Below are 10,173 nucleotides of genomic sequence, written 5' to 3'. Positions count from 1 at the left end.
TAACTTGCACAAAGATGTTTTCATTCCTGTTGAAAATCATGTGCGTATTGTATCCTAGTTACCATAGAAATGGAAGCATCTGTTTAGGAGATATTCCTGTATACTGGGCAAATGCACCTGTTCATAGTGACTTTCCCTCTTGTTTTCCTCAAAAACAAATTAGACAAAAAACATTCTGAACCTGTGTGAAGGAGCTAACAAGAATAGAATGAAAATATTGTCTCCAACGTTTTTCAAACACATTCCAGAAGGGAGAGGATGACTCTCAGTTGACTGTAGTTTGGTTCTCTTTTTCTTCAAGTCTTTCTAAAAAGTACAGACTTTTAAGTCCTGATAAACCAGTGTGAGCATTTTTTAGTGTTGTGGGGTTTTCTTTTCTTTTGTTTGTTTTGGTTTTTAATCTTCCTTGTCACAGGAGAGGGACGAGGAACCTTTTCTCAGGTTGAGGAAGGTGATTCTTCTCTATTCTGCTCTGTTGGGACCCCAGCTGGGGTGCTGTGTTCAGCTGTGGGCCCCCCAGCACAAGAAGGACATGGACCTGTTGGAGTGAGTCTAGAAGAGGGTCACAAAGATGATCAAAGGGCTGGAGCACCTCTCCCGTGAAGACAGGCTGGGGGAGTTGGAGTTGTTCAGCCTGGAGAAGAGAAGGCTCCAGGGAGACCTTACAGCGGCCTTCCACTGCCTAAAGGGGGCCTACAGGAAAGCTGGGGAGAGGGACTCTTTGTCAGGGAGTGTAGTGATAGGACAAAGGGGAATGGCTTTAAACTAAAAGAGGGTAGATTTAGTAAAGAATCTCTTCCAAATGTCTTGTCTATGAGGGTGATGAGGCACTGAAACAGGTTGCCCAGAGAAGCTGTGGATGCTCCATCCCTGGAAGTGTTTAAGGCTAGGTTGTATGGGCCTTTGGGTGATCTGGTTTAGTGGGAGGTGTCCCTGCCTCTGGCAGAGAGGTTGGAACTGGATGATTGTTAGGTCCATTCCAACCCAAATCATTCTTAGTTTATTTGTGCGTAATAATCAAGCAAGTGTTCTAGAAAAATCAAACCAATACTTTATTTTTCTCTTCCTAAGCGATTTTCTTGGCAAGACATCCATGTAACAACCTGCTGGCGTTTAATGTCATGCGTATAGACTGACCCAGATAGAGAACAGAATTAATTCAATCCCTGACTGTAGGAGTCACTCTCTACTGTTGTGTATCCTGGTAGGATGTGTCTCCTTTATTAGTAGTGGATAGTTAGCCATTATAGAAATATAGCTTCCTCAGCATAAAGAACAGTGCAACTGGTTGGAAGTGGCTAGTGGTTATTGAACTGACGTTATGTACAAAGAAATGGGATGTAATGTTCCTAGGGATTATTTCTCTAGTACTATAAATAGCATCAGAAGTGGGGGGGGGGAGTTGGATGTCAAATTTAAAGTACTGAGTGTTTTCATGACTGAGGACCTCAAGGTCTATGAGTATTTTTACTCCTGAACAAAGCTCTTTCTTAGAATCATTTAGGTTGGAAAAGACCCGTAACATCATCAAGTCCAGCCATCACCTAACACTGTCCAGTGTCCACTACTAAACCATGTTCCTAAGAGCCACATCCACACATCTTTTAAATACCTCCAGAGATGGGGACTCCACCACTGAGCAGCCAGTTCCAATGCTTAACCACTCTTTCTGTAAAGAAACCATTTCTGACATCTAATCTAAACCTATGGTGCAACTTGAGGCAATTACCTTGTGTACTGTCATGTGTCACCTGAGAAAGAACAACATCATTCCTAGTACTTGAGACATTCCTCATATGCCAATAACAGTGATGTCAATTTAATTATATGTTCTGGTACTTAAAAGATCTATGTATCTATGCTTTTTCATAAAGCAAATTAGCATGTGCTGTATTTCAAATGTCAGTGCCTAGACACTGAAACAGTGCAATGTTTCTGATGCTGTGCGTTATAGGGACCACTCATTTTGAAGGCATCCAAGACTGTTAGCTATTGTCAGTAGTACTGGCATAAACTTCTGTATTTTCAATACATTAAATCAGTCTTCTAAATTAAATGACTTTAGTATCAGAGGTAATGATGATCCACAACTACTTTTACAATCCATCAGGAACTGCAGTGCTCAGCATCCAGGAAATTCGGATTACCGAGTTTGATACTCAGACAAGCTTGCATGCTTAGCATGTGGTAAAATATTCTGGTTTCCTAGAGAACACAAAACTTACAGATTCTGTTTACAGATACTGGAATTGTCAAGCATATTTCAAGATGTGTATGTTTAATTATAAATAGTTTATACAAAAAAGAGAAATGCATTGTTTCTTCTCAATAAGAAGTAATCTCTTGCTACTCACTGGTCCTGTGCTTCTTACTGGTCCACCCAATGTAGGGGGAACACTTTACAGTATAAAAAAAATGACAAGATGCCTGCATAGGCAAATTTTTAAAAATCATAAACCCAATTTTAATTACTTAATGTTAACCTAAATTAAGTAGTACTTCAGTATTACACTTGAAAGTGGTTGCATAGTTTGTTTCTGTTTGCATCTGTTGATTTACTGATACTTTGCTGACTTTGCTTCCTTCTAATTCCACCTAAGCTTTTAAGTAGTAGTGAATACTTAAAGGTTAATCCCAATTAGACCTGATTGCCACTGACATAAAATGTTCATGCTTGTAAACAGATAGCTTCTCCAGGATCAGTTACTGAAGGTTGTAGCTCATTAGTATCTGTAACAGGATTTTCCCCTGTGACAATAAAAAATAATTAGCAGCAGATAATGAATTTAAACTGTTGTGAACTGTTTCTAAAGAAGTCTTATTTACTGCATGTCCCCCCCCCCGCAAAGAAAAAAAAAAAAAAAGCAATCTGAAAGAAAAATGCAACAGATTTGTGACTGAATGATTAGTGGTAGAATAAAATTGATATTGGAGGAAAAGTATGATACAGCCATTTCCAGTTTTCAAGTTACTGAGGCAAATAAACTAATGCTTAAAATCTGGAACAGAATTTCCAATTCAGAGAATTAAAGGCTGCAATGAAAGTAAGTCATAACTAAAGATAGTTACCAATAAAAAACAGCAAAAAGCTGTAAGAGAGTATCTTAGGTCACTTAGGTGATTCTGATTTGAAGTTTTGCATGCTTAAATTCCAGTTGCTTTAACTGACAGCTATGTGTAGTAGTTTGGAGTGACTGTCTACTATTTTTTGTTACTACTATTTGAGAAATGCATTTTTTTATTAAGTAGACAGTTTAGGTGTATACTAAAGATGACACTCTTTTACTACTAGAAGTAGAACTTAAATAAATTACTACTGTCCTCTGAATAGGCCTCTGAAGACCATCTGGTCCAAACCCCCTGCCAAACAGAATCACCTAGAGCACATTGTGCAGGATGGCATCCAGGCGGGTTTTGAATATCTCCAGACAAGGAGACTCCACAACCTGACAACCTGTCCCAGTGCTCTGTCACCCCCACAGCAAGGAATTGCCCTCTCATTCAGCCGGGACCTCCTGTGCTTCAGTCTGTGCCCGTTGCCTCTTGTCCTGTCGCTGGGCACAACTGAAAAGAGGTCCTCTGCATTCCCTTGACACCCTCTCCTCAGATACTTATATGCATTGATGACGTCTCCCCTCAGTCTTCTCTTTTACAGGCTAAACAGGCCCAGTTCTCTCAGCCTGTCTTCACACAAAAGGTGCTTCAGTCCCCTGATCATCTTAGTAGCTGTCCTCTGGACTCTCACCAGTAACTAACTCTGTGTCTCTCTTGCACTGGAGAGTCCAGAACTGGACACAATACTCTAGGTGTGGCCTCACCAGGGCTGAGTAGAGGAGCAGGATCACCTCCCCTGACCTGCTGGCAACACTCTTCCTAATGCACCCCAGAATACTGTTGGCGTTCTTGGCAACCAGGGCACATTGCTGGCTCATGGGTAACTTGTTGTTCACCAGGATGCCCAGGTCCCTCTCTGCAGAGCTGCTCTCCAGCAGGTCAGCGCCCAACCTGTATTGGTGCTTGGGGTTATTCCTTCCTAGGTGCAGGACCCTGCACTTGCCCTTGTTGAACTTCACGAGGTTCCTGTCAGCCCATCCCTCCAGCATGTCAAGGTCCCTCTGAATGGAAGCACAGCCCTCTGGTTTATCAGCCACTCCTCACAGTTTTGTGTCATCCACAAGCTTGCTGAGGGTGCACTCTATTCCATCGTTCAGGTCACTGATGAGTAAGTTGAACAGGACTGGACCCAGTACTGACCCCTGAGGGACACTGCTAGCTACAGTCCTCCAACCAGACTCAGCACTGCTTATCACAACCCTCTGAGTTCTGCCATCCAGCCAGTCCTCAATCCACCTCACTGTCCACTCATCCATACCACACTTCCTGAGCTTGGCTATGAGGATGTTATGGGAGACAGTGTCAAAAGCCTCACTGAAATCAAGGCAGACAACAGCCACCGCTCTCCTGTCATCCTCCCAGCTAGTCATTCCATCATAGAAGGCTATTGGGTTGATCAAGCATGATTTCCCTTTGGTGAACCCATGCTGACTACTGATCACCTTCTTCTCCTCCATGTGCTTGTAGATGACCTCCAGGTTGTGTGATTCCATCACTTTTCCAGGGATTATGGAGAGTGGGCTACCAATACCATCAGCCAGCTCCTAAGCGCTCCTGCATGCATCCCATCTGTGCCCATGGATTTGTGGATGTCAGGTTTGCCTAAGAGGTCTCTGATCCGATCCTCTTTGACCAAGGGAAAGATCTCCTTTCTCCAGACTTCCTCCCTTGTCTCTAGGGTCTGAGATTCCTGAGGGCTGGTTTTGGCGGTGAAGACAAACAAAGAAGGCATTCAGCAACTCTGCCTTCTCTGTATCATTTATCACCAGAGAACCTGCCCCATTCATCAGCAGGCTGACATTTTCCCCAGTCTTCCTGTTTCTGCTGATATATTTGAAGAAGCCCTTCTTGTTGTCCTTGACCTTCCTTGACAGATTTAATCCCAAATGGGTCTTGGCCTCCCTTGTAGCAGCCCTGCATACTCTGACAGTGTCCCTATGTTCTTCCCAGGTGGCCTGTCTCTTTTTCCACATGCTGTGAACTTCCTTCTTCTGTCTGAGTTTTGTCAGGAGCTCCCTGCTCATCCATGCAGGTCTCCTGCCCCCTTTGCTTGCCTTCTTACTCATAGGGATGACTGCTCACAGAATGGACTCACTTCCCCACTGTGGAGAATTTGGCTGGATGCAGTGCCATTTTTTGCTGGTCTATTGTATGAAGGCTGAGGGATAGATTGTCTGAAGGACTTGGAAACAAAAGGACTTTATCAGTGTTCCCTTTTTGTTTTGTCTGAAATGCACTTAGCAAGGACTTATAACTGCTTTAGATTATATAAACTGCTTACATTACTGCCAGCATCTTAACAGAGCTAGTGGTATTTATTTTTATTGCCAAGAAGAAAGTGGCAGTGCATGTACAGCAAGTAAATGTCTGTGCTACTTGCTTGGAAGAGAACATCTTCCAGCGTTCTCCTTCCTGCTAATGTCTGCAGCTACAAATAACAAGAAGTGTTTCACTTTTTCTCTGTCCCCCAACTTACCTTTTCTTCAAAAGCAGAAAAAAATGTACAGAGTAATTCTGTATTTGTTTCTGAGTGCTCTCAGTGTCCTCTTGAGGACTCAGGACAAAGTGGGGTCAACAGAAATTGCAGAATAATAGGAGTAGCTGGAAAAAAAGGGAGAAATGATTTGGGGCTGTGTGTGCTGTAGTTAGACCCATGAACAGTGACGTTTTCTTTCTTACTCCTGCCCATCTCTTTTGTTTTGTTGGGCTGTGGACGTGTCAGAATGGACACAGGGCCATCTCCATGTTGGCATATCACCTGCCACTTAGGGGCTTTCTATTTAAATGTTCTCACCGTTGCTATGATACTTCTAAAATAAATAAATAAATAAATAATAGTAATAATCAAATATTTTTAAAGTTTTTTGTTTTGTTTTGTTTTGTTTTGTCCTGAGGTTTCTTTCATCTTCAAAACAGACTCACCTAATTGTTACTGCGTTAGTCAAGACACGTTTCCTTCTGATTTCTTGGAAAAATCTGTAGCATTCATCAGATCATTTTCAAGTTCAAGATCATTGTTAAAACCAGTCTCTCACTATTGTGTGTGGCATTCTTCTACTACTTTGTGAAAACACAAAAGTTTATGTGCTCTAAACATACTGCTTTTCCAGCACTTCTCCGCATTTTCTGCTTGGGTCTTAAATACTGTATATTCTGATAATCATAGAATGGCTTGGGTTGGAAGGGAACTTAAGATCATCTGGTTCCAACTCCCCTGTGCTTTCACTATTTTTTATTCTTGTTTTGTTTTGTCAAACCCCCCTTGTTTTATTTTCTCTGTCTTTCTTTGAGACCCTAAGCTTTTAGGTTATGCAACCTCTTTCAAGATCTATTATCAGTAAATAATGATTGTAATAACTATCTAATAAGAAAGAGGCATTGCTAGAAAAGATTGCTATTTATAAATATGTGTCTATTGTAGTATGTTCTCCACCTTTTGTCCAATCACTACTGCTGCAAATTTCGTCACTGCAAGCATTCCTTGGTATGATTTTTTTTTTCTTTGAAGTGCATGCAAAGTCCCTAACCCACTTAGCTGTTGTGTCCAATGTACTGCATTTACTGCATTTACTGCAGTATTCTGCCAAGTACTGCATTTGGAAGCAGCACTTGGCAGAGGGATTGAGGGAAGGAAAAACCATTAATGGCTGGAAAGTATGCCAGGTACATTGAGTCTTAGTAATCAGCAGCAAATCCTTACATATGTCCAATTTAACATTTTATATCTTTGTGATTTTCCTTTGCATTACTTATGTATTTCAAGTTTATTTGGGGGCTGTACTAGTTGAAGTGGGTTTGGTCATCTTGTCATCTGCTGTCATTGAAGGTGGTTATAATTGTTGGATTTTTATGCTTTTTCGATCAAAATGCATCTTACAAAATATACTTTACAAAATATAAAATCTTATGGATTCTCTGATTCTTACTGTCTTCCCCACATCAGCTTCTGCCTATCATCACTGTAGCTTGTCAGTCTGCACTAACTACTGAGGATTGCAACTTTTAGCAGAAAGGGGGAATGGTCATGAAAAATATAAGGGAAGGAATCAGCAAGAGCTCTGGGTATACAGATATATGTGAATAAGTGCTAGACGCATTGAACCAAGAAGTCATTGGAAGGGTTTTCTGTGTTTGAAACAGATAGAAAGAAGATGATGCACTTGTGTGAGAAAAAAAAAAAAAAAAAAAGGATTTTCATTTTAAAGATGTAATGATTTATAAGCATGACTGATAAAACTTTTTTTTTTTGAAAAACATAATAAAGCAATATGATAATTCATTCAATATGTTGTATTGGTTAAGCTTTTGCTCCTAAAGAGTGGTTAGATGAAGAGGACTGGGTGCCACAAAACCTGTTATTAAGGTATCTTCATGGTGTGGTGATAGTACCAGTTTTTATGGCAGTCAAACCATCCTTTTTACGGTTGAAATGCTTCCAAAAGCTGTTTTACAAACTGGTGCCACTGTTTTTTCCATGTATGTGTTTTTTCTCTGTTTTTGTTGGTGGTAGTTGTTGATTTTTTTTTGTTTGTTTCTGTCTCTGTTTACCTGAAGAGGTAAAATATTTAGAGCCAGGTTTGAATTCCAAGTCTTTCAACAGTGGGCAGTGAAAAGAACAGGTAGTACCAACTTAAAGACATCTTTAAGAAATGTCTAAATGATTTCTCTTCAAAATAATGAAAAACAGTTGAACTTGGAATTTTAACGTTAAATTGTGTAATATTTTATTAGCCGTAGCCTGGACATGAGGGAGCTCAGTGGGCCTGCCCAAGAACCCATGCTGCTCACCAGCATCGCTTCAGGTCCAGTGATTTCCCTTTAACACATCCTCATCAATGATGTATGTCAATGTAATTTTGTATTTCTTATTTTACACAGCATCATGCCCTAGTTGGAGGACCTTTGCTTTCACAGATGGTGATTCAGCTTCATATTCTGTGTATTGGAGTCTACTTTGCTGCTTGGGTGTTACTGACCAAGTGCACGTTGGAACAAGCACTAGAGAAGAACATTTGCTCACAGAGCAAATGCACTATATGTCATAACAGGACATCTCAAATCATTTTTTTTTCTTCTGCTTCAGATGCACTTTGAGTGTCTGCCTGTGGTCCTAATTTGTTCTTTAGTCTTCATTAGGTGTACTAAGTTAGAAAATCTGTGCATACATTCTCTGCTCCAAGCAGTGAGGTGCTACTCAGACTTCACTTGCTGCAACGCATAAACTGTTGCTTTCTGACAAGAAAACATTGGGTCACAATACCTAGCAAACTTTCCCTTCCCTTCCCTTCCCTTCCCTTCCCTTCCCTTCCCTTCCCTTCCCTTCCCTTCCCTTCCCTTCCCTTCCCTTCCCTTCCCTTCCCTTCCCTTCCCTTCCCTTCCCTTCCCTTCCCTTCCCTTCCCTTCCCTTCCCTTCCCTTCCCTTCCCTTCCCTTCCCTTCCCTTCCCTTCCCTTCCCTTCCCTTCCCTTCCCTCCCCTCCCCTCCCCTCCCCTCCCCTCCCCTTCCCTCCCCTCCCCTCCCCTTCCCTCCCCTCCCCTCCCCTCCTGTCCCCTCCCCTGCCCTGCCCTGCCCTCCCCTGCCCTCCTCTCCCCTCCCCTCCTCTCCCTTCCCCTCCCTTCCCCTTCCTTCCCCTCCCTTCCCTTCTTTTCCATTCCTTTCCCTTCCCTTTCCAAGGCTGTTTGTTTTTGTTTTTGTTTGTTTTTGTTTTAATTGAAATAGTTTCCTTAAACCAAGATGATTTTCAGACTATTTTATTAAGGTCAGTATTCTTTTATGTAACTGAGTGCTCTTACTCTGAAGAAGAGGCTGTGAGTAGGGACTAAATGGTATGAATGAAGCCTGAAGCATTGTATCTTTGCAAAGGAAATTGTTGTGTTCATGCTGGACTGAACACTCTATCACTCCAGATTCTGTATGGTTTACCAGAACCAGAAACCACAGTTATACATCAAAGTTCCTTTTCAGACAGAAATACAAAGTGTCTAATGTACCCTTCTCTTTACAGCAGCTCTGGCACTTGTCAGGCTATTCACTAAAATGAATCAGTTTACAAACCTATTAAAGACTTGTGTGTAGTGTTGCTGAATTAATTTCTATTAGTGAGCTGATAAACGGAGTGTGAGTATTAGTGAGCTAAACAAACAGAGCCCACTTGAATACTAGAGCAGGAGTTAAACGGCAGAGTTGCACGGGAGGAAGCCTGGCAGCAGCCAGGACCAAACCTTCCCTTCACAGGGGATCAAATTAATCTCCTGGCTGGCCCAGCTTCATTATCAAACTGTACTCCAAATCTGTGTATAAAATGGCACTAGTCTCTTTTCTTCCTGACATTCCATAAGGCAGAATGACAACTGCTTGAGACCAGTACTTTGATTGCTTATACTGCCAGTAAAAGCCTCACTATGGATCTAAAATGATTCATACAGCCTGCAATTGAGGTTAACTTTGTCTTGAAATTTCATATTCTCTGGCTATTTTATTTTATTTTTTGGTGTAAGGGATGATGTTTTTGTTTGTTTAAACTGTTTTAGAAATACGCATGCTGAGCATTAACCATGGCCCAACACCACTCAGATCTGCCTAGAATCAGTTTCCTTTTTGTGCAGTGACCTTCTGGGAGCATTTTTGGTTTTGGAGCTGTCTTTTAGAAATGAAAGAGCTAGGGAAATTCATCTCCAGTGCAATTGATGTGGCATTTTGAAGATTCATTTAGTCCCTAGTGGTGATATTACAGATTTTGCAGTTACTCTTTCTTTCTTGTAGGCACTTTCTGACTGTACTCTATGGAGGTCCAGGATTTTAGTGCTCTCTGTGCGTAAAGACACAGCAGAGCAAGCTAACGCAGCAAGTGGTGTATGCATGAGGCGTTTTGAAGGAAAGGGGGGATTCTGCCGTCCTCTAGCCTCCTGGTGGCAGCAGTGAACAATTTTCCATGCAAGGAACTGCACTTTCCCTGCGAGAACCCCCCTGCCTCGCCCTTCCTGGCCCCCATCACAGCAGAACCACCGTTGCAACTTGTGAGTGATGAGGACATTTTCCTGAATTCCAAGTTTCTGTTTTT

The sequence above is a fragment of the Cygnus atratus genome, chromosome Z, assembly GCF_013377495.2.
Source record: "Cygnus atratus isolate AKBS03 ecotype Queensland, Australia chromosome Z, CAtr_DNAZoo_HiC_assembly, whole genome shotgun sequence".
Lineage (NCBI taxonomy): Eukaryota > Metazoa > Chordata > Aves > Anseriformes > Anatidae > Cygnus > Cygnus atratus.
Note: the sequence above shows the minus strand (reverse complement) of the source record.